The sequence below is a fragment of the Lontra canadensis genome, unplaced genomic scaffold (assembly GCF_010015895.1).
Source record: "Lontra canadensis isolate GAN:19392208 unplaced genomic scaffold, GSC_riverotter_1.0 scaffold26, whole genome shotgun sequence".
In the NCBI taxonomy this organism is placed as follows: Eukaryota; Metazoa; Chordata; class Mammalia; order Carnivora; family Mustelidae; genus Lontra; species Lontra canadensis.
Genome location: NW_022631020.1, coordinates 16,369,752 through 16,390,742, shown reverse-complemented (window position 1 = coordinate 16,390,742; position 20,991 = coordinate 16,369,752). Strand labels below are relative to the sequence as shown.

The 20,991-nt window shown below is 37.2% G+C and overlaps 1 long non-coding RNA gene across 1 annotated transcript in view; it reads right to left on the bottom strand.

The window, feature by feature from the left end:
- Positions 1-1,188: 1,188 nt before the first annotated feature.
- LOC116871481 overlaps positions 1,189-20,991 on the bottom strand; it is a 33,745-nt gene continuing 13,942 nt past the window's right edge. The window contains exons 2-3 of the long non-coding RNA XR_004383412.1: positions 6,477-6,584; positions 1,189-1,235 (exon numbers count right to left, since the gene is read on the bottom strand). This is a non-coding gene — a long non-coding RNA (uncharacterized LOC116871481). The remainder of the gene's footprint in view (positions 1,236-6,476; positions 6,585-20,991) is intronic.

The window sequence follows — 20,991 nt, the reverse complement described above, 5'->3', positions numbered from 1 at the left end:
TTTATTTATTTATTTGACAGAGATCACAAGTAGGCAGAGAGGCAGGCAGAGAGAGAGAGGAGGAAGCAGGCTCCCCGCTGAGCAGGGAGCCCAATGCAGGGCTCAATCCCAGGACCCTGGAATCATGACCTGGGCTGGGAAGGCAGAGGCTTTAACCCACGGAGCCACCCAGGCTCCCCAAGCAATCAATTTCTTAACCTGAGTCCTAAGGATGTGTCAGTATCAATGAAGTTTGCCATACAAGTCTTCAGTTTCTAGTTTACGAAGTATTTCATGCCTCCTCCAATTTTTCTCTTTTTAAACAGTTAAACTAGAGGTAAGAATCAATAATTCTCATTTTCTTTATTTCAGAATGATAACATCTCTCCTTTGATTTATGTAGAAGTTGTCTTCCTAAAGTGTTATACACGAAAGCTGTGTATTTTTATTGTAATTTTTGTCCATTTTTCATCTTTAAAATCCATGCAAATGTTTCACTCTGTTCCATATATTAATCTTTTTATTTGTGTTTCTTTTTATTTTGTGAAAATACTGGTTTTCCCTCAAACTTCGAGTAAATTTGATTCTCCAGGAGCATGCCTTTATGCTGTGATCTTGCCTTCCACCGTCTTAATCTGGGGCAGGTGTCTTTCTCAGCAGAGCCCTCAGCCTGGAGCCTTCTCTGTCATGTGAGGGGGCAGGGGAGTTGGAGGTGGCAGCCAAAGTTTGCCTTTGAAAAATGGAGCCGTGACAGAGAAGGAAGCTGTCATTGGTTTTCTAATAAAAGGTTTGTGGATTTCCTTTGGTATATTCAACAGATAATTAAAATGATCATTCATACACAAAAAAAATTCTTGATTTGCCCATTCTTTCAAAAATCTTCTCCTCACCTAGATTTCTCTGAGTCAGTAGAACTATTCAAACCTGACCGTCTCTCTTCCCCTGACACCCCACATCCACTCCATCTGCAGAGACTGTCATCTCTGCTTCCTACACCCACCCCCTTCTCACTAGCCTCTTCCAGCAACCTGAAATACTTTTCCTCCCTCCCTGTGCTCCAGTCCGTCTCCAACAGTTTTCCTCAGATACGGCTTCCCTGGTTGTCTGTCTGAAGAAGGGCCCGCACTTTATCTTTTTCTATGCTCTTACCTTTATTGCTTTTCCTTGATGATAAACAGCTTCCTGATTCATCTCTTTGTTTCCACTTTTACCCCCTTACAAAACGTTGTCTTCTTAGCTTCCACAGTGATCCTCCACTAAATACAGAACAAAATCCACAACCCTCGCTGCGGTTTTTACTGAGGTGACTCCGAATCCTTGTTTTAGTTTGTTGGTTTCTCAAAGAGGTCTTCTCTAAGTCTTCCCTAAGAGTAGTGTCCTTAAGACACCCCTTTATCAATGCCCCAAGTAATTCGGTAACACAACACCCTGTTTTATTTTCATTATAGCTCAAATCCTAATCCAAATACCTACTATTTTGTGTTGCTTTATTATTCAGTTTTGTGGGGTTTGGGCTTTCCCAAGAGAATAAAAGCCTTACTTGTGGGCACCTGGGTGGCTCAGTGGATTAAGCCGCTGCCTTCAGCTCAGGTCATGATCTCAGGATCCTGGGATCCAGTCCCTCATCGGGCTCTCTGCTCAGCAGGGAGCCTGCTTCCCCCTCTCTGCCTGCCTCTCTGCCTACTTGTGATCTCTGTCTGTCAAATAAATAAATAAAATCTTTAAAAAAAGAAAAGACCAAAAAAAAAAAAAAAGCCTTACTTGTTTCATTCAATAATGCAAGTCTAATGTCTAATACACTGTTTGGCCTATTATAGGTGCTTAATAAATATCCATTGAATGAATAAATGAGTTGATTATGATTCAGTAATGCAGGTAGAACATGCCTTTTAGAGGTGGTTCAGGAACACGATAACACTCAACCAGAGGAGTAGAAAACAAAGCAAAGAAATGACATATCACGTGTTTTGGGGGTTTTATTTGTTATTTGTTTCACATGGGATATATGGAAATGTATTAAAAGACCGCTAAACTCTGTCAGAGACTTATGCTTTAATCCCATGATATTAAAAATGCATAAAGACTTACATTTAAAGATCCCCACACATATAGGTTTTTCATTTAAGTGTTGGCCATAGCCTTGTGTGAGACTAAAAACCCCATTTTTACAGGTGAGGAGGAATAGGGCTTGGAGAATAGACAAGGACACACAGTCCGTTGCAGATCTGAGCTCAATCAGATTTTTCTAAAAGCTGTGTACTTTCCATGATGTCATATACCAACCAGCTTTTGATTCTTGAGCTGTGGGAGAGTCAGATTGCATTGGGCCACAACTTTTTCAACAACAAAGAGTGAAAACTAGCCTTGTTTTATAGGATGGTACAAGTTTAATCAAGATGAGGGATCTGCTGTGTCCATGTTTGCCTAACCTACAGACACAATGGGTAAAAAATTTCATTGAAATCCATAAGCTACCAGACATAAAATAATGGTTAATTTAAAAATAATCAAGATAAGGGAACATAAAAAAACTATAATATTATCTAACTTAAAGCTGTCATTGAATTTACTGTAGAATCTAGAGTAAATGCAGATGCAACAGAACATTCTGGAAATTGAAAGGTTGGGTTTTCTTTTCTTTCTCTTTTTTTGGTTTAAATGAATCAGACTGTATATGCCCAAAAAGTCGTTTTGGTTTTACAGAGGCCAAGGTGCCTTATAACTGCCATCTTGGCTGAATGTTGCAGGGGTTGAACAGGAAACTTGGAGAGATTTTTGGATGACGTTGAAATATTTCTTTCTTGGGAATATTTAAAATCCTTTCATAGTATTCTTAATAAGTTTGGTGGTTATCATGACACTTCATTAAAGATACTTGATTTTGCTGATTGCAATCAAGTATACACCTTATAATTTCATTTCATTCCCAGTTAAGGCTGCGCAAAGGTGTACTTGGTCAGCATGAAAGAAACTCATCTTCATTAATAATTTTAACATAATGTCCTTAACTGTGAAAGCAAGTGACATAATTGTAGCCACCATTTCTTGAACGCTTAGTGTGTGCCAGATATTTTATATATATTGTTGCCAATATCCCACCAACCATGCAAGAATTTAACATTATTAAATGTTAAATGATTTGCTTGAGGCCATACAGCTAGGAAAAGCAAAGAACTATGATTTTAACCCAGTCTTCTCTGATTTCAAAGTCTTACTTTCTCCTCTCATTCCACTGTATCTCATTCATTTTTTCATTCATTGAACAAGATTAATTAATGCCTATTATATAGCAACTACTGTTTGAGATATTAAATAAAACAAAATCACTGTTCTTATGGGGCTTATAGTACAGATGCACAGAAAGAAAATAAACCAATATATCACATAATATAATATACATAACCTAATATAGCATAACATTAGTATAGTATTATGTATGTAGTTATACTAGCTATAAAATCAAAACAAAATAAGGCAACAAGCCAGGAAAGTATGTTTGGTAATCAGGGCAAGGAATGTGGACTTTAGGACTTTGTTGGCCACAAGAAGGGCTCTTGATTTATATATTAGAAGTTCCCTTCAAAAATAGCAACTAATACACCAGAGAATCCAGATATAATTATGCAGACATCTCCAATAATATACTCTGCTTTGGAGGGAACCAATTAAATCATTAATTTACATATTCTTTTAAGAGAAGTTTATGCAGAACATTTTATGTATCAGGCATGGATATAGTGCTGGGGCTAAAATGATGAATAAGATATAATCCTTTCCCTCAAGAGGAAGGCAGAAAGGCAGAGAAATTCTTGAATAAATATCACTCAAAACATGAAGATCATTCAAAAACACTTAATGAGATTCCATTATGTCCCAAATCCAACCACTGCGAGACGCTGAAAACCCATGAGGAGGTAAGACCTCAAGAGAAGGGAGTTTGGAGGGAGCTACAGAGCTGTGTTCAGAGGAGTCATGCGCTGTTGCCTTTAAAGAATGAGTAAAAGTTTACCACAAAGACTGGAGAGATCGCCTAGGTAGAGAAGATGGCAAACAGGAAAGCAGGGAATTGGTATGTTTGGGAACAGTGAGAAGACCCAGGTGCAGGAATGCAGGGTTCGAGAGGGGCAGTGACAGGAGATAAAAGAGTGGGTGGGTGTTGACTGTGAAAGACACGGTATTTGAAGTGTGGATTCAGTCAGTAGACTGTGATGAGGGACCTTCTGTCTCCTTTTGTCTACTTCTGTCATGTTTTCATGGAGAAGAACTTGTCCTGTCCCGTCCCCCTATCGCTTTCACACTCCTCTCCGGAACTGTGTTCATTGGGGATGATGAATTTGGGGATGGAACTGAATTTGCAGAGTTCCATTCTTCCACAGGTATGCTCACAGGAGCATCCTCCGTCTAAGGCTACTGGCCAGTGTCTGGGTAGGAAAACCTGTCTAATTCAGGGGTGAAGTATTAGAAAAGCCATTTGCCATGGATCTAGTCACATCTGTCAATTGGCAGTATCACCAGTGAAGCTGACATTTCCATGACCTGAAAACTGTCTTGAGTCCTGTTCTTTCTCTCGCAGTTGTTTTCTGTTCTAAAAGAAGAGTTTACGTATAAGCTTTTCTAAAACTTCAACACATCTGTGAAGTTGGAATAGTGGTTTCCAAAGACATTTTCGTCGTAATCTCCCAAACCTAGGAGTAGGTGACCTTACATGGCAAAGGGGATGTGGCACATATGATTAAAATTAAGGATCTTGAGATGGAGAGATTATCCCAGAGTATCCTAGATTCCTCCAATCTAATCACAGGAGTCATTAAAAGCTGAACGTCTGTCAGGTCGAAGAGAGACAGGAGAATGGTCAGAGAGAGACAACATGGGAAGGTTTTGGCCACATATTGCTGGCTTGGAAGATGGAGGAAGGGAGCCACAAACCAAAGAATGTGGGCAGCCTCTAGATACTGAGAACAAACTCCAGGGCCACAGCCAGAGAGGAAATGAGGACATTGGTCCTACCACCAGAAGGAACTGAATTCTGCCAGCAAGTCAGATGAGCAGGAAATTGATTCTCCCCTAGAGTCTAAAGGAAGGAACATAGCCTGGCTTACACCTTGATTTTTGCCCAGTGTGACCTGTGTCAGACTTCTGACCTACAAAACTGTAAGGTAACTGTTTCTGTAGTTGTTTCAATCCACTCAGTTTGTGGTAGTTTGTCATGGTCACCTTAGAAAACTGATACAACATCACACAGAGCCAATGGGGTTTCTTTGTTGTTAGTGGTGGCATGTTGTTGTTGTTAAATTAAGATATAATTGGCATATGACATTGCTTAGGTTTGAGGTGTGCAATATGTTGGCTTAATACTTTTATATATTGCAATGTTATTACTACAGTAGTGTTCATTATAGATAGTAATAGGTAACACTTCTATCACATCTTGTAATTGTCATTTCTTGTTTGTGTAGCAAACAGTTAAAATCTAGTCTTACGGAGCCAGTGGAGGTTTTAACACAAAAGTGATGGCGTGCTGAGGGGAGCATGGCAATTCCAATAGCTGGTAGAGTCTGAGTTTGGAAACATTTGTGAGAGAGGGCGGGCCGCGTGTGGCCCTGGGAGGCAGGGCTGGGTGAAAGGGAATGGGTATTTCAGCTTGGGGATTGGATGGACGTTCAAACCATTCACCAAGACTGAGACTCCAGAAACAGAAGCAAGTTTGTAAGAACAAACCATGAACTCAGTATTGACATATTAAGATGGCTATGCAAGTCTCTTAGGACATTCAAATGGACAAGTTGTTGGGAATGAGTGCCTAAAAGAGAGTAGAGACAGTGAATGCCTCAGGGGTCATTAAGATGATGCAAAGTGAGAAACATTTGTAGCTGGAGATCTAGTCATGACCTGGACCATGAAAAATTATTTTAAACAATTTATGTATTTTTTCACTGCTAAACCAATCATCTAGAACTCTGCATAAAGGAAATATGGCCAAGGCAAGTTTGGATAAATATATAAATGACTCTCTACAGGTCACTCAAGAAGCCTGTTCCGTTTCATGCCATATGCTAAACATGGCCTCGCATTTTTATTTTTATCAGCTTTGTATTTTTAGACCTTCAGATCATCCATAAGAAATTTAAAACTTCTCACTGAATTCCACTGATAATCCTACCATGCGCCACTCCCAGAATCACACATCTGACACCGTGAATCCCATAAGCGTTTAATCAGATCATTGTCCACATTACGTGATTATCTTATTTTGGTTTTTCTCTAATGCATTCATACCAAGGAAAATGTTAATAAGTAATTAATTCCCTCTTCACTTAAGGGCTATTGTCCCCAAAACTGCAGTGCAATCCTCACCTTCCCTGTTAAATCCCATTGTTGTTAACAGTATGTTTAGATAACATCTCTTTTCTAAATTTAAATTTGAAATTTATCTTTATTTGCTCTCTGTGAGGCCTGACTTAGCTTCATAAAACCAAAAACATCAACATAAGTCTTACCTCTGAGTTTTGTTGTATGGAATTGTATCGAGAGCAAAATCATGGGGGAGTTCTGAGGCAGACACAACACTTAAGATTGGCCGGAGTATTTCTTTTACATAGCTGAATCTGCAAAAGTGACCCAAGACATAAGCCTTCGTAAAATCAGTTGAAAATTTTTTTTTTCTTATTGACATATAACATGATATGACATGCAACTGATGCATAACATATTAGTTTCAGGTGTGCAACGTAACAATTCAATATTTGTATATATTGCAGAATGATCGCCACAATAAGTTTAGTTAACATTTGTCCCCATACATTGTTGCAATTTTTTTTTCCCTGTGACGAGGACTTTTAAGATATTCCTTCTAGCAACTTTCCTGTACGCACTACCATATGGTTAACTGTAGTCACCATACTGTGCATTACGTCCCCGTGACTTCATTATTTTATAATCTTATCCCTTTTGACCCTCCTCACCCATTTCTCCCACACCCTACCTCCTAAAAAAAGCAGATGAAATTTTTCGAGTTTTTAAAAACTTCTTATTTTGAAAAAAATTATGAACTCCAGGAGGTTGAACAATAGTACAGAAAGTTTCCCTGGACCCATCCCCCAGCTTTCCCTAATGGTAACATCTTGAAAAACTATAATACATTTTTCAAAACCAGGATTCGACACTGAGACAATACAATTAACTGGACTATAGGTTTTACTCAGATTCCAGAGCTTCTTGTATGTACTTTTTTTGGGTACATGTGTTATAGTTCTGTGAAATTTTATTACATGTATAGGTTCATATGAACTCCGCCACATCAAATACAGAACTCACCACAATGGAGCTCCCTTGTGGTACCCTTTACAGTTTCCCTTCGCCTTCCCCAACACCTGGCAAACACTGATCTGTTCTCCATTCCTGTGGTTTTTTCATTTCAAGAATGATATAAATGGGCTCGTATAGTATATGACATTTTGATGTTGGCTTTTTAAAAAATTTAACATAATTACCTTGAGATTCATGTTTCTGCAGATAATAATAGTTTGTTGCTTTTTATTGCTGAATCGTATTCCGTGGTATGCCTCACCCACAATTTGTTTATCCTTCGCCTGTTGAAGGACATTTGGGTTGTTTCTACTCCGGGGCTAGGATAATTAAAATCGCTATGAGTATTTTGTATAGACCTTTGCATGAACATAAATTTTCATTTCTCTACAATAAAACTCAAGGAGTATGATTGTTGAGTTGCATGATAAATGTGTGTTTAATTTTGTAAGAAACTGCCAGACTTCTAGAGTGGTTGTACCATCTCATATGTGCACCAGCAATTTAGGAGAGGTCCAGTTTCTGGCCCTTTCTTCAAGTAATGCCAGTGCTGTCAGTAAGTAAAAAGTACTGTCGGTGTTTTTTGTTTTCTTTTGTTTTTTATTTTAGTCATTCTAATATACATGTAGTGGAAAAACAGAGAGATTACTAATGGTATTGGTTTTTTTAAGGTGTGTTGTTTGAGAATGACAGAGCATGAGCTGGGGATGGCAGAGGGAGCGGGAGAGAAGCAGACTCCCTTCTAGACACAGGGCTCAATCCCATGACCCTGAGATCACGACCCTGGGATGACGACCTGAGCTGACATCAAGAGTCAGAAGCTTAACAGATGGAGCCACCCAGGCACCCCCATTAATGGTATTTTTGGAACTCTATCTAGATGCTTGAATCATCTCCCTAAAGAGCACACAATTTCTTATTCCTATATATGAGTATAGTGCTTTAGATAGGAGGTAAAAGGACAGGAAGTTGGATCTTGGCTTTCCATATTTGCAGCTGAAAGTGAACACAACAGTGTAGAAACTTAAGACCCTGGACAGCCACAAATACTTGTTTATTTGTAACAGACTCCCTTTTGGAATCCTTGTGGTCAGTTTCAGGGGAGAGTAGAATAGAAGTCATAGCTTGCTACCTATCTTGATCTTCAAGAGAGAGAGAGAAGAGAGAGAGGGAGAAAGTGCATATGTATGTGTGCCTGTGAGCAGTGGGGAGGGGGCAGGCGAAGGGGACAGAGGGAGAGGGACAGAGAGAATCTTAAGCAGTCTCTCCATGCAGTGGGGCCACTCTCGGGGCTCAATCTCATAATCCTGAGATCATAACCTGAGCTGAAATCAAGAGCCTGACGCTTAACTGACTGAGCCATCCAGGTACCTCTCAAGGACTTACTTCTTGATGTTCAAATGATAAGGAGCCCTTAGAGAACTTTCCAAAGATTTTAACCTGGTTGCACTAGAGAATGGTTAAGGTCTAGGGGATTTTCTTGGTCTGAAAACTTGGTGTTACTTATTTGCTAAAAAATAAAAATAACTATTGGAAAATGCAATTGAATACGACCGGTTTTCTTTACTAAGGGAAAATCAATTAGAGTAATGAAAATCAATTATGAATTTTAGATATTTTAGATTTTCTGTTTAAAATTTAGAAATTTTAGATATTCTGTTTTAGTCACATATATCCTATTCTTTTGTTTATCTACAAAATTAATTAATGAGCACTTAAAACATTACAGAGTATAAAAACCTTTCCACTTGCAAATGATTACACCAAAATTTCCTAATGCCTGGTCTAAGAAGCAGTAGTTACAGGCAAAGTTAAAAAGCCAAAGAAGAATTTCACGACCAAAACAAATTAAATAGTTACCTTTACAGCAGGTTTTCTCAAAGTTGCTATTAAATACTTGAATAGATGTATAATATGAAACTCCGAGAGATCAATGGAGTATTGAGAATGTCCCTAAAACTTATTTCCACAGAACCCTTATTGACACTGACTAGTTCAAGGGCTAGATTAGAAAACCCTGGCTGGGATTGATTGATATTGATTGAAAATGTGATTAATATACAAATTATTTACATATCACTTAAATTGTTGTAGGAGAGGAGGATCATCAGAGATGCTTCAATTCTTCTTTTTTTAAAGATTTATTTATTTGAGAGAGAGAGAGCATGGGCAGAGGAGAGTGCAGAGGGAGAGACAGTCTAAGCAGACTTCATGCTAAGCACAGAGCCTGATGACGGGCTCGATCCCAGGACCCTGAGATTATGACCTGAGCCAAAAATGAAGAGTTGGTCGCTTAACCAACTGAGCCACTTAGGCACCCCTGCTTTAATTCGTAGATGTGTTTTTTTTTTTAAATGTGGTTAATTTCTAAACATGTCTAGTTCAGATTAGACTGTTCCCATCTTTTATGATTCAATAATTGTTCATTTGATTGCATTAGATGTTGAGAAATATTATTTATGAAAGCTATAATAAGAAAATAAAGGGGCACTTGGGTGGCTCAGTGGGTTAAAGCCTCTTCCTTCAGCTCAGGTCATGATTCCAGGGTCCTGGGATCAAGCCCCCCATGGGGCTCTCTGCTCAACAGGGAGCGTGCTTCCCTTCTCTCTCTGCCTGCCTCTCTGCCTACTTGTGATCTCTGTCTGTCAAATAAATAAATAAAATCTTAAAAAAAAGAAAAGAAATAATGCTATATGACTTTTAGCCATTTTGTTGAAAATTTCAAACCAAGTCAAGGTTTTCTTAATGTTGTGCCTTTGGGAAAAGAAAATTTTAAGGAGAGAAAAGGGAAAAAAGCAGAAGTCAAACGAGCCAGGTTGATGGAAGCCTGGATGCCTTTTCTTTTGACACATAATGATTAAGAGAATAAATTTAATCACAAAGTTGCACTCAAAAACTCAAGCAAGATAGTGATTTAAGAATAATATTAGAAATTTAAAATTATTATCAGCACGCAGTTAAAAATAATCAACATACTGAAAAATAGAGGTTTCATTTTATTTGAGGAGCTTTAAAGAAGAAAGAAAGGAAGAAAGAGAAAGAAAGAAAGAAAGAAAGAAAGAAAGAAAGAAAGAAAGAAGAAAGGAAGGAAGGAAGGAAGGAAGGAACAGACAGACAAGGAAATCTGTGCTATTTCTTCCTCTAAGCTCTGAGTGGAAATTCAGAACTTGCAAGCACCTATCCTGGGGAATCCTAATGTTCCTTAACAAACCACAAGAAATTGAAGAGGACTGTTGAAGTCGATATAGTGGTAGGAGCTTTTGTAAGTCAAGATAAAAATACTTGACTTGAAGAGGTCTAAAAGCATTAAGGAGTATATAAGGGTAAGTTTTCTCTTTCTTGGGGAAGATGATACACTATAGTGGAGAGAGTAAGGGCTTTGGATCTATACAGACCAAAGACTGGGTCATTTAAACTTATTGTGCCTTAGTTTACTCATCTGTGTAATAGGTATAATGATGTCTAAGTGAGAGGGTGTTTAGAAGATTAAATGAGATGATGAAACAAAAGCTATTAACATAGTGTCTAGGGGTGCCTGGATGGTTCAGTTGGTTTCAATGTCTGCCTTCGGCTTTGGTGCTGATCTCAGGGTCTTGGGATCAAGCCCCAGATGGGGCTTTTTGGTCAGTGGGGAGTCTGCTTCTCTCAAATAAACAAATGAAGTATTTTTTTTTAAATAGTACCTAGAAAGTAGAAGGTATACAAAAATGTTTCTTTTCTTTTTCTTCATGGTGTGCTGAAAATATGCTGTCAGCAGTTTCCTGAATAACCCTAACATTGCATATTTTATACAACCATCAGCCACATGAGTGGCTATAAGTTTGGTTATCTATATTAAAGTGATGTAATTTAGGGGTGCTCAGGTGGTTAAGTGGCTGCCTTCAGCCAAGGTCATGATCCTGGGGTCCTGGGATCGACCCCCCAATCTGAGCTCCCAGCTCAGCAAGGAGTCTGTTTCTCCCTCTTCCTATGCTGCTCCCTCCACTGCTCATGCTGTCTCTACTCTCTCTTTCTCTGTCTTGTTTTCTCTCTCTCAAATAAATAAATAAAATATTTTTTTAAATGGTCTAACTTAAATGACATTATACTATAGCAGAGTTGAAATAAAATTTGAGCTTTGACAATAATCTAGAGGATTCTCATTTAAACAGATGTTGCCATCTTCCTTCTAAATCTGTTCCAAATTAGTCCGTTTCCAACCACTGGGAGTAGTAAGCTTAGTGTAGCTGTGGAGTGCATCAGACTTGAAGCCACCAATGGCGGTGTGTTCACATTACATCCACTGTGGTTGCATTTCTTGCTGTACAATGAGGAAGGGAAATGCAATGTGTGATTTGTATATGGAGAGAACTGATGCTCAGAGAGAAATGATAACAACAGACAACATTAGTCATTTTTAATATTAATCACAGACACAGCAACAAAGATGCTTTTATGCTAGATTTCATGGTAGATTTATGAAGAGAGTAGAAATGATTTGAAAGTGTTTATATGAGCTTATACTCGGCATATTTTCCGTTATGGACCATCAATATATAAATGTAAATATACTGTTCTTAAGTGAGCCTCACTACTTACCCAATGGCAGTTTTGAACTTTGACTTGCTTCTGGTTCTAGTGATGGATTATAAGTGATTCTTAACGCACACGGAGCCTGAATAGCATGTCATGTGTTGGGATCAGTGTGGGGGGAAAAAGGGAGAAAACTTCATTACTAGCTACTAAGGAAGTCATATTCAGATTAGAAGAGAAGTTATATGAAGGTAGATACCCTAGAGATAATGATGGAAAAGTCAGTATGTGTCACCTAAAAGGGCCAAGGCTCTCCATGGAACACAACATTGGCTTGTGCTACCCAGAGTCTTGAGAACTTGCTGGATGTGATATATATATATATATATATATATATATATATATATACACACATACTGTGTGTGTGTGTGTGTACACCCATTCTTCAACCTCTCCCCACTCTGGTAACCAACAGTTAGTTTTCTATATCTATGAGTCCATTTCTGTTTTTGTTTTGTTGATTTATTTGCCTTTTTTTTTTTTTTTTTTTAGATTTGACATGTAAGTGAAATTATATAGTATCTGTCTTCTCTGTCTGACTTACTTCACTTAGTATAATACCCTCTGGTCCATCCACGTTGTCTCAAATGGCAGATTTCATTCCTTTCTATGGCTAATATTCTATCGTGTGTGTACGTGTGTGTGTTTATTGATACCACATCTTATTTACTCATTTGTCTATTGACAGACACTTAGGGGCTTCCATGTCTTGGCTATTGTAGATAATCCTACAGTGAACATTGGAATACATAATGTCTTCTCAAACTGATGTTTTTATTTTCTTCCAGCAAACACCCAGAAGTGGAATTGCTAGATCATATGGTACTTCTATTTTCAATTTTTAAGGAAACTCCACACTGTTTTCCACCATAGCTGCACCAATTTTCATTCCCACTAGCCATGTAGGAAGAGCGCTCTACACATCCTAATCAACACTTGTTTGTTTTTTGTTTTTTGGTTTTTTTTTTGCCTTTTTGATTCTTGCCAACCTGACAGTGTGACATAATATCCCATTGTGGCTTTGATTTGCATTTTCTGATGACTAGTGAGCATATTTTCATGGGCCTGTTGTCCATTTGTACATCTTCTCTGGAAAAATATTTTTACTACTAAGGGAAAAGAATTAGGCAAATGTAGTCAGATGTGTGTAAGTGTATATATGAATATACACAATGATTAATATGCAAATGTATTGAATAAATATTTTAAAATACATATTTTATAATATAACTGAATATATATCATCAAAAAAGAATAATGGTGGGACCCACAGATTGGTTTACAAGTCTCAAGAAATTAAATGGGTTTATACTGGATTTACTTACGCAAACATTCCCAAGGATACATTTGCTGCCTTGAACAGGGGCTGTATTAAACTGGAGAATTTATGTTTATCTGGACATTCATTATTGTGGACATTAAAATCCATAATGAGGGGTTCTTGGGTGGCTCAGTGGTTAAGCATCTGCCTTCAGTTTAGGTCATAATCTCTGAGTCCTGGGATGGAGCCCTGCATCAGGCTCTCTGCTCAGTGGGGAGCCTGCTTGTCCCTTTCCCTCTGCCTGCTACTCATCCTGTTTGGGCTCTCTGTTGCTCTATCACAAATAAGTAAATATAATCTTTAAAAAAAAAATGAGAGCCATAATATAATCAGTGCTTTTTATCTTTTCCCAATAGGAAATTAGAGTAAGAAACATATGGAACTCTCTTTTCTTAAAAGTAGAAGTGTTTGCCCTTCAATTTTTACTCCTTTTTAGCCATTTAGCCATGCCTCATCTATATTTCTCTGTAAAAGGAATAGGACCCAAGTCCAATAAAAAAAAATGATTCTTTGAAGAAAAATACATACAGGATGTTGAGAATTAATCAAAAAAAGATTGTATTGGGTTAAGAAAGCACCATTTGCCTCAACCACAATGGAACCTCCTTTTGGAGGTGGTCCCAGACTCAAAGTCCAGGCTGGCTTTTTATACGGTTGCATCTGGACACCCACAATGTGAATTTCTCAGGTTTACACAGCCTCCTCTATGAACAACATCTTTTAAATAGTAAGCTAATGACCCCCAAGTTTATTATAACCAGTCTAGAAAGAAGAAGGTATAGATACTTTGTTATGTTCTACTTTATTCATCATTGTAGCTTTAGCTACAACAGGACATTTCTTCTTCCCTAAAATATGACAGATATAAATATTGGCATATAAGCACATTTGAACTTAATATACTTTTACATACAATAACATAATCACCCAAAGTTAGCAAAGGGCAATGTCTTGCCTTTCTTTCAAGCAATTAATATGCAAGTGTATTGAATATATATTTTTAATATATTTAATATATTATATTTTAATATATCATATATACACACATATACATATATAGGCCAAAAAATAAATAAAATTATATGTGTGTGTATATATATATATACGTGTGTGTGTGTGTGTATATATATATAACATAGATTAGAAAACAATTATTCTGCAACACGTTGGAAATTTTTTTCATTTGTCAACTAGCGCTAAATTTCATCTGAGCTATACTCAGATGAATCCCATAAATTTTCTCAAGAAATGTTTTTATTAGTGTTTAACTTTACAGATGTCAAATAGATAACCCAAAGGTTCTCTAAAGTGATCACATTCATTTTCTGAGATAGATATGTAAATGAACACAAAATTCTGTGCCAGCAAAGAGCATTTTACTTTTCAGATGTACTAATAATCATGACTACCTTTTACGCATATGGTGCTTGGGAAACATTTTCCTAACTCTGTCCCCAAGTCATCTCACAGGACTGATTTTTTTAAGTATTACATTATTTTTTTACCGAGGAAAAGGCTTGATCCAGTTTATAGCTCTTTTCCTTTTAATCCCTGGTCTTTTTCCACGTTTGGTTCCTTTGGTGCTTATAACATGGTTTTCTTCTTCTTTTTTAATCTGGGAAAATTTAGTTTTGGAGCACCATCTGTTTCCTAGTGAAGTGTTGTATTCAGCTTCCCAGATGGGTTGAATAAGAAAAAAAGGTTAAATGATTTAACTTGAATCCATACTGTGAGTCATCTGCCCTCAGCCCAGTCCTGACAAAGTGAGAGATTTTCAAGGGGTTTTCTTCTTCATTACACTAACTTGAAGATCACACAACTTTGAGCAGAGCTTTCCCGAAACAGGTATAGCAGCAAATATACTCAATATTGCTGGACAATAATTTGGATTTCCAACTGATGCCTAACATACTGCTTTTCAAAAATTGAAGAAGTAAATTTTCTTTTCACAAGAAATTAAAACTTAACTTTTTCAGTATCACTGCTTTCTAGCTGTCATTCCAATCTCGTTTCTCTCCTTTCCAGCACATCTTGTAAGCTTCTTCCATATTAATCTTGTAACAACACCCCCTGTCCCCCATCTCTACTGAAGAGCAGGCAGTTTCTTCCTACCAACAGTGCACAGAAACTAGCTTTCCAAAGAGGGCCAGAAATTCATATTTTTTAGTACTCTTCTAGTTTGAAGTGTTTGTACTTTGAGATAATTCCTATATTTGTAGAGCAAAAGTGCCCTGTTATAGAGTTTGGGTAGCAGTGATGCCTGCAGGGAGAAAAGAATGTATGTTAATTAAATTTATTGCATTTGAATAGTATAAGAGAGGGTCAAAGTTGATTTCTTTAGCTTCTACCAAATTCACTTGGTGTAATGTTCTAGTCCTAAGGCTGTGATGAAGTTCAAAAGAAGTAGAGATGATGGAATTTAGTCTCTAGTAAAAGCCATAATCAAGGTGTCCCCATTTAAGGCAGAGACAGATTATTTCTTTAATGAACTGAATTCTGTGATAATTGATCTGACCAAAATCTGAAGGACTAACTTTTTTTTACTGAATTGATCTTCCTAACAATTGATCCTGTTATGCTTTTCAACATGATCAACAAATAGGAAGTCACCTTGCCCTTAATGTTTTGTGGCAAGATGTGCCGATTTCTTAGTTTACCATAAAATTATTATTTCTACTTAGTTAACATGTAGACATATTTTAATATTACGTACTTAAAACTATAATGATTCAATATAATGTATCTCCCTCTTAAGAAATCTGAAATGAATGTAAAAAAAAAAAAAGAAGAAATCTGAAATGAAGTCTTATTTTTATGATTAATTTAAGTTTGAAAACGATAAAGTAACTTCAGCATAGAGGGTTTACATATCATCATAAAGTAATACGGGTATAAAACCTAGCACTAGGCGTAGCCCATAATTCAGTGACTGTTCATCGTCTTCACAAGAAATGTGAAATAGTATTGATCCCTCCAATGATTCCACAAATCTACAAAATTAATCTAAATATTTATGTCATATAAGACAAAAGTATTAATAATAGCAACAACATGAAAAGACTTCCAAATTTATTTTTGTCTACCTGAAGCTTCCAGATGTAGTTATCTCCCCAAAGAGCATCAACTTTAAGTGCAATTCGTTGCCCAATTTTTTCTTCCCAGTTAGATTGTCATCTTTTTAGGGCAAAAAATTATCTCTGTTTATTCAAGACTGTCCTTGCCGGCTCTAGACTAGTGTTTGGAATATGGTAATAGTATTTTGTTGTTCTAAATTGCATTGGAGACCATCTGGCTTCCATTGTAGGAGTTCACAGATTACAGGAGAGGCAATATTTAAAGAAATCATTTTAATCAAAGTAAATAAGCATTTTTATACCAGTATGAGTAGAGTTGTACAAACAGTGCAGAGCTGGGGTTACAGAGAATTCACTAAGGAAACAACACACGACTTGGGTCTTGATGGATGATTGGGGCCATCCAGGTGGAAGGGTGGGCGAGGTATTCCAGGCTAAAGGAACAGACTTGATTTTCGAGAAGTGGAAATGAAAAAAAGATCTTTACCTTATTATCGTCCTCATTTGGCCAAAGAGTTGCAAAATGTTGAATACGTTTCTTTCAATCACATACAATTTAGAAAGATGCCAGCATGACCAGATGGATAGTTTTCAGATTCACACTTTGGAAACACATGGTGCTTCTCAGAGGCAATTGTGTACTGTTTCTTTTTAAATAGCAGAAAGCATATGGGAACAGGATTGGATCTGTCAGCTACTAGCAAAAGAATGGTGAAGCTTCTAAAATAAATTAAATCAAAACCTATAAAGTGACAAAAATTCTTATCATATTTTGAAATTCTAAGTTCCACATTTGTAGATACATGGACATTTAAAAGGAAAAAAAAATCTACTTTTCGTAAAAACCACAATCCCTGCTACAGCTGCCAAATCCAAGGCAAAAAAAGAGAGACAAGGTCGGTGTAATGAGAGTCTGGAAGAATTTCACTGATCAGGGATTAAGTATTTCTACTCCCCACCAGTTTCCAAATTTATTTTCCTAAGCAAATCATGTATTTGTCTATTTTCTGCCGTCTCTTTTCTAAATGCAAACATAAAAACAATTACAACACCAAACATTATATGTATGAAAATGCTTGCTTTAATTTAACTAACTTAGGAATTATGGTTGTCCATCGTTCTGTGCAAAGGCCTCTCTGTGTGCTCTTGGTACCATGAAGCAAGTAGAGAGGGGAGCGAATTCACATCAGCTCTAAGCACAGTGTTTCCACGGATGAGTTTTAGAACAAGGTCAAGTCTCCCTAATGCTAGACTTACATTCTACCATATTCTATGTTTTCTATGGCAATTTATCTTTCTCCAAATTATTATTATGGGTTTGGGGATGATTAAACTTCAAGGAAAGTGATTTCATAGGGCTGAACCCGAGGAATTAAAGGAGATTTAGATAGCAAACTTCTATGTTAAGAAAACATTTGTTTTCAAGGAGTAGGACTTCCTTTGCCTTTTATCCATGCGGAGTCCTTGATCCCAGATAAAGTAAATGGTCTCCTGGTGGCTTTGAAGTCATCACTATCCTTCATTCATTCAGGAATGTGCATTACTCTTCTTGACCCCCCTGTGCATAAAACTTTGCTTCTAAAATCAGTTATGCGCCAATATGAATTTGCCAATTTCACTTTTGGAACGGTGGTAGAAAATAACAGTGTCCATTATTCTTATTTGTTTTTCACCCATCCCATAAACACTTACTGACTCATGGGATAGGTGTTATGGGGCATTCAAAGAAAGATTAGGTATATTTCATGACTTCAAAGTGTTTACAGGCTGTTGGGAAAGCTAAAGTACAAAGAGCTATAAACCAAGGTATGAATTGGTATTTTAATAAAGGTACAAAGGAGGTATTTTGGGAGTTCAGAAAAGCAATAGGTGGTTTAGTAGCCATAGGTATTGGGCAGAATTTTCTTTTCAGAGAATTCAGAAAAATCCTTTGACCCTGTCAAAATGTGTAAGTTAAAGCCAGCATATCAAATGTGCTGAAGTAGCATGAGATTTTATATTTCCACGTGACACTAAATCATCACCATCATCCCAGCTTATTGACAACACCTAGGCTAAAACTAGAAAGTGATTACAAGATGACATGTATTTTATTTTTTTTTATTTTTTAATTGAGGTTGCGTGCATTTCAAATCATTTTATTTTATTTTATTAACACATAATGTATTATTTGCTTCAGGGGTACAGGTCTGTGAATCATCAGTCTTACACAATTCACAGCACTCACCATAGCACACCCCCCCCATGTCCATCACCCAGCCACACTATCCCTTCCCCCGCCACCACCCCCCCAGCAACTCCCAGTTTGTTTCCTGAGATTAAGAGTCTCTTATGGTTTGTCTACCTCCCTAGTCACCCCCTTAAGCCAAAAAATGAAAAAATCAAATCCTATTTTTATATATCAAAAACTCTAATAAAAACTATTTTTAAAAAATCAGTGTTTGATATTGGTCTCAACTTGAGAGACACAGTGTCAACACATCTGATTATTAATGGTATTTGGCTCTTAATGGATAAGCTCCATGTATGTTTACAAATTTACTCTTCTAAATTGCCTCAAAAACAAAAGCTCAAAACCTGAGATTCTAAGAAGCTGCCTAGCTTTTACATTAATATGAATGAAAAATACTGAAGTCATGTTTGTTAATTTCTGTGTATTGTGGCAAATTGAGATGTTTCCTGAAGTAGTACGGAATAGGAATGAAGAAACAGAATTATATCCAAAGGAACCAAGACAATGGTTAGAGAACTGGGCCTTGAGACTGGAAGACCAAGTAAGGAGAGGAAGCATCAAACCTCCAGTTGAAGGGTCAGAATGAAGGGGGTGGGGGTGGGGGGTGTGGTCTTAGAGTTTCTTCACACACTATCTGGTTCCTATTGCTTGGGCACACATAGTCACTTGAAGAAACTGCAACTTGGTGTCTGTCTTCATGTAATTTCTGAATAAATATATTTCAGATAGTCCTGCCACCAAATATTTATGTCATACATATTTGTCATCATCCATGCCATTTCAATTTCAAACTCGTCAGCATATTTCAAGAAATTGTGAATGATCGGAGTACAGGAGTCAGGCTTGCCAACTGCTATTCCCCTCCCAGGACTTTGCACAGATAGCTCCCCCATTTCCAGAACTTCCAAATCAAATCATGGTGACCAGTGAATTGCTAAGTCAGTGGCACTTGCATAAAAAAATCAGTATTAGATCAATGATCTAAATTTATATCTAAATTCTGACATTAAATAAAGCATGGCCCTCAGAAAACAATAATTTCCAGCATATGCTTTGTTAGTAGAAAAAGGAGTATTTAAACTTCAAGTTTCTAGTGGCTATGCCAAAAAAAACTTCAGCTGTGCAAATTCAATTATAATATATGCAAAATACAATATCATAAAGTAAACACAGGCTAATAGACATACATGCCATAAGTAATGCCTTAATTATCTGAGAAATGGAGGATAAATTTAATAAATTTAACATCAAGGATTTCTTTGTTAACCATTCTGTTGTCACATTCCTTACATTTAAGCTCCCACCCAAAAACACAACCAGAAAGCCAAATCTCTTTGTTTCCTAGAATATTGGCCTCTAAGTAGCAAAAAAAATAAAGAAAAAATAAAGCTTTTTATTCATAGCAAAGTTAATACTGACTTCCCGTGTCAGATGCCTTTCTCTCTTCCTCCTACTTGATTATCCCAAGGTCACTCATGAGCTTTGGTGAAAAGCCACCAGCATCACTCCCCACTGCTGAGGTTTGCGTGCTGGGACAGAGCCATGGACACCCAGCAGTGGACTCCAGGCAGTGGGTTTGCTGTGTCTACACATCTCTCTCATCTACAAATTTGTCTCATTTTGCACTTCCAGACGGTTGTTCCATCTCCAACATATTACATTGCATTAAGTAGAGAAGTCAATTTGGATTTCTTTTACTGAAAGCTGTGACTCTCTTGAGGGCCAACTTTATTTTACCTTCTCATCTCTGAGATTCCTAGGGCAGTGCCTTCTGTACTATAATGGAAGAGAGGGGATTTATTAAAATTGAATAAATTCTAGAAGCACTGTTTCAAGTAGCAGCCAACAGTAGTGTTGGAATGTCATGTGGAAGAAAAACTGTCTCTTTCCAGTCAAGCCTCATGGTATGAACTTTACTGAATCTCCCACCATCGTCCTTGCAAGCTCAGGAAGCCAACTTTGTCTCATGGGCACAGAGCTATATTAACCTAGCCCAAGAAACCAATGAGGGAAATCAAAATGTCCATGCATTACTTTGCACAGAGAAATGTGCACACATCCTTCTCAGCTCCCATTTCTGACTTGAGCATCTTTCCATCAGCATTAGCCTATAGCACGATAGAAAGATACTCAGGTTGTCTCTACTGGTACAAGTAGCACTAATAGGAAGAGGCAACACATTACTGTAATTTAAGTTTAAGCTACACGGTTTCCAGTAACCCAGCTAGTCTCAGGATTGTTTCCAAGGAGACAGTATCAATTATGGTTTGAAGAAAAAAGTATTTCCAAAAAAGAAATAACTTTTATAGGAATTTAGAACTTAGTCATTTGGTCTTTTTTTTGCATAACTTTCTATCTAAATTAATAACATTTGTTTTTTTCTTATTTGTTGCTTAGCTGGGATTTTATTCCACTTAGGGGGGAAAAAAAACCCCTCCTGATTTTAATATAATGACCTGAACAGTAGACAACGTTCCCAACATCTCTACACCCAAGGAGGGGCTTGA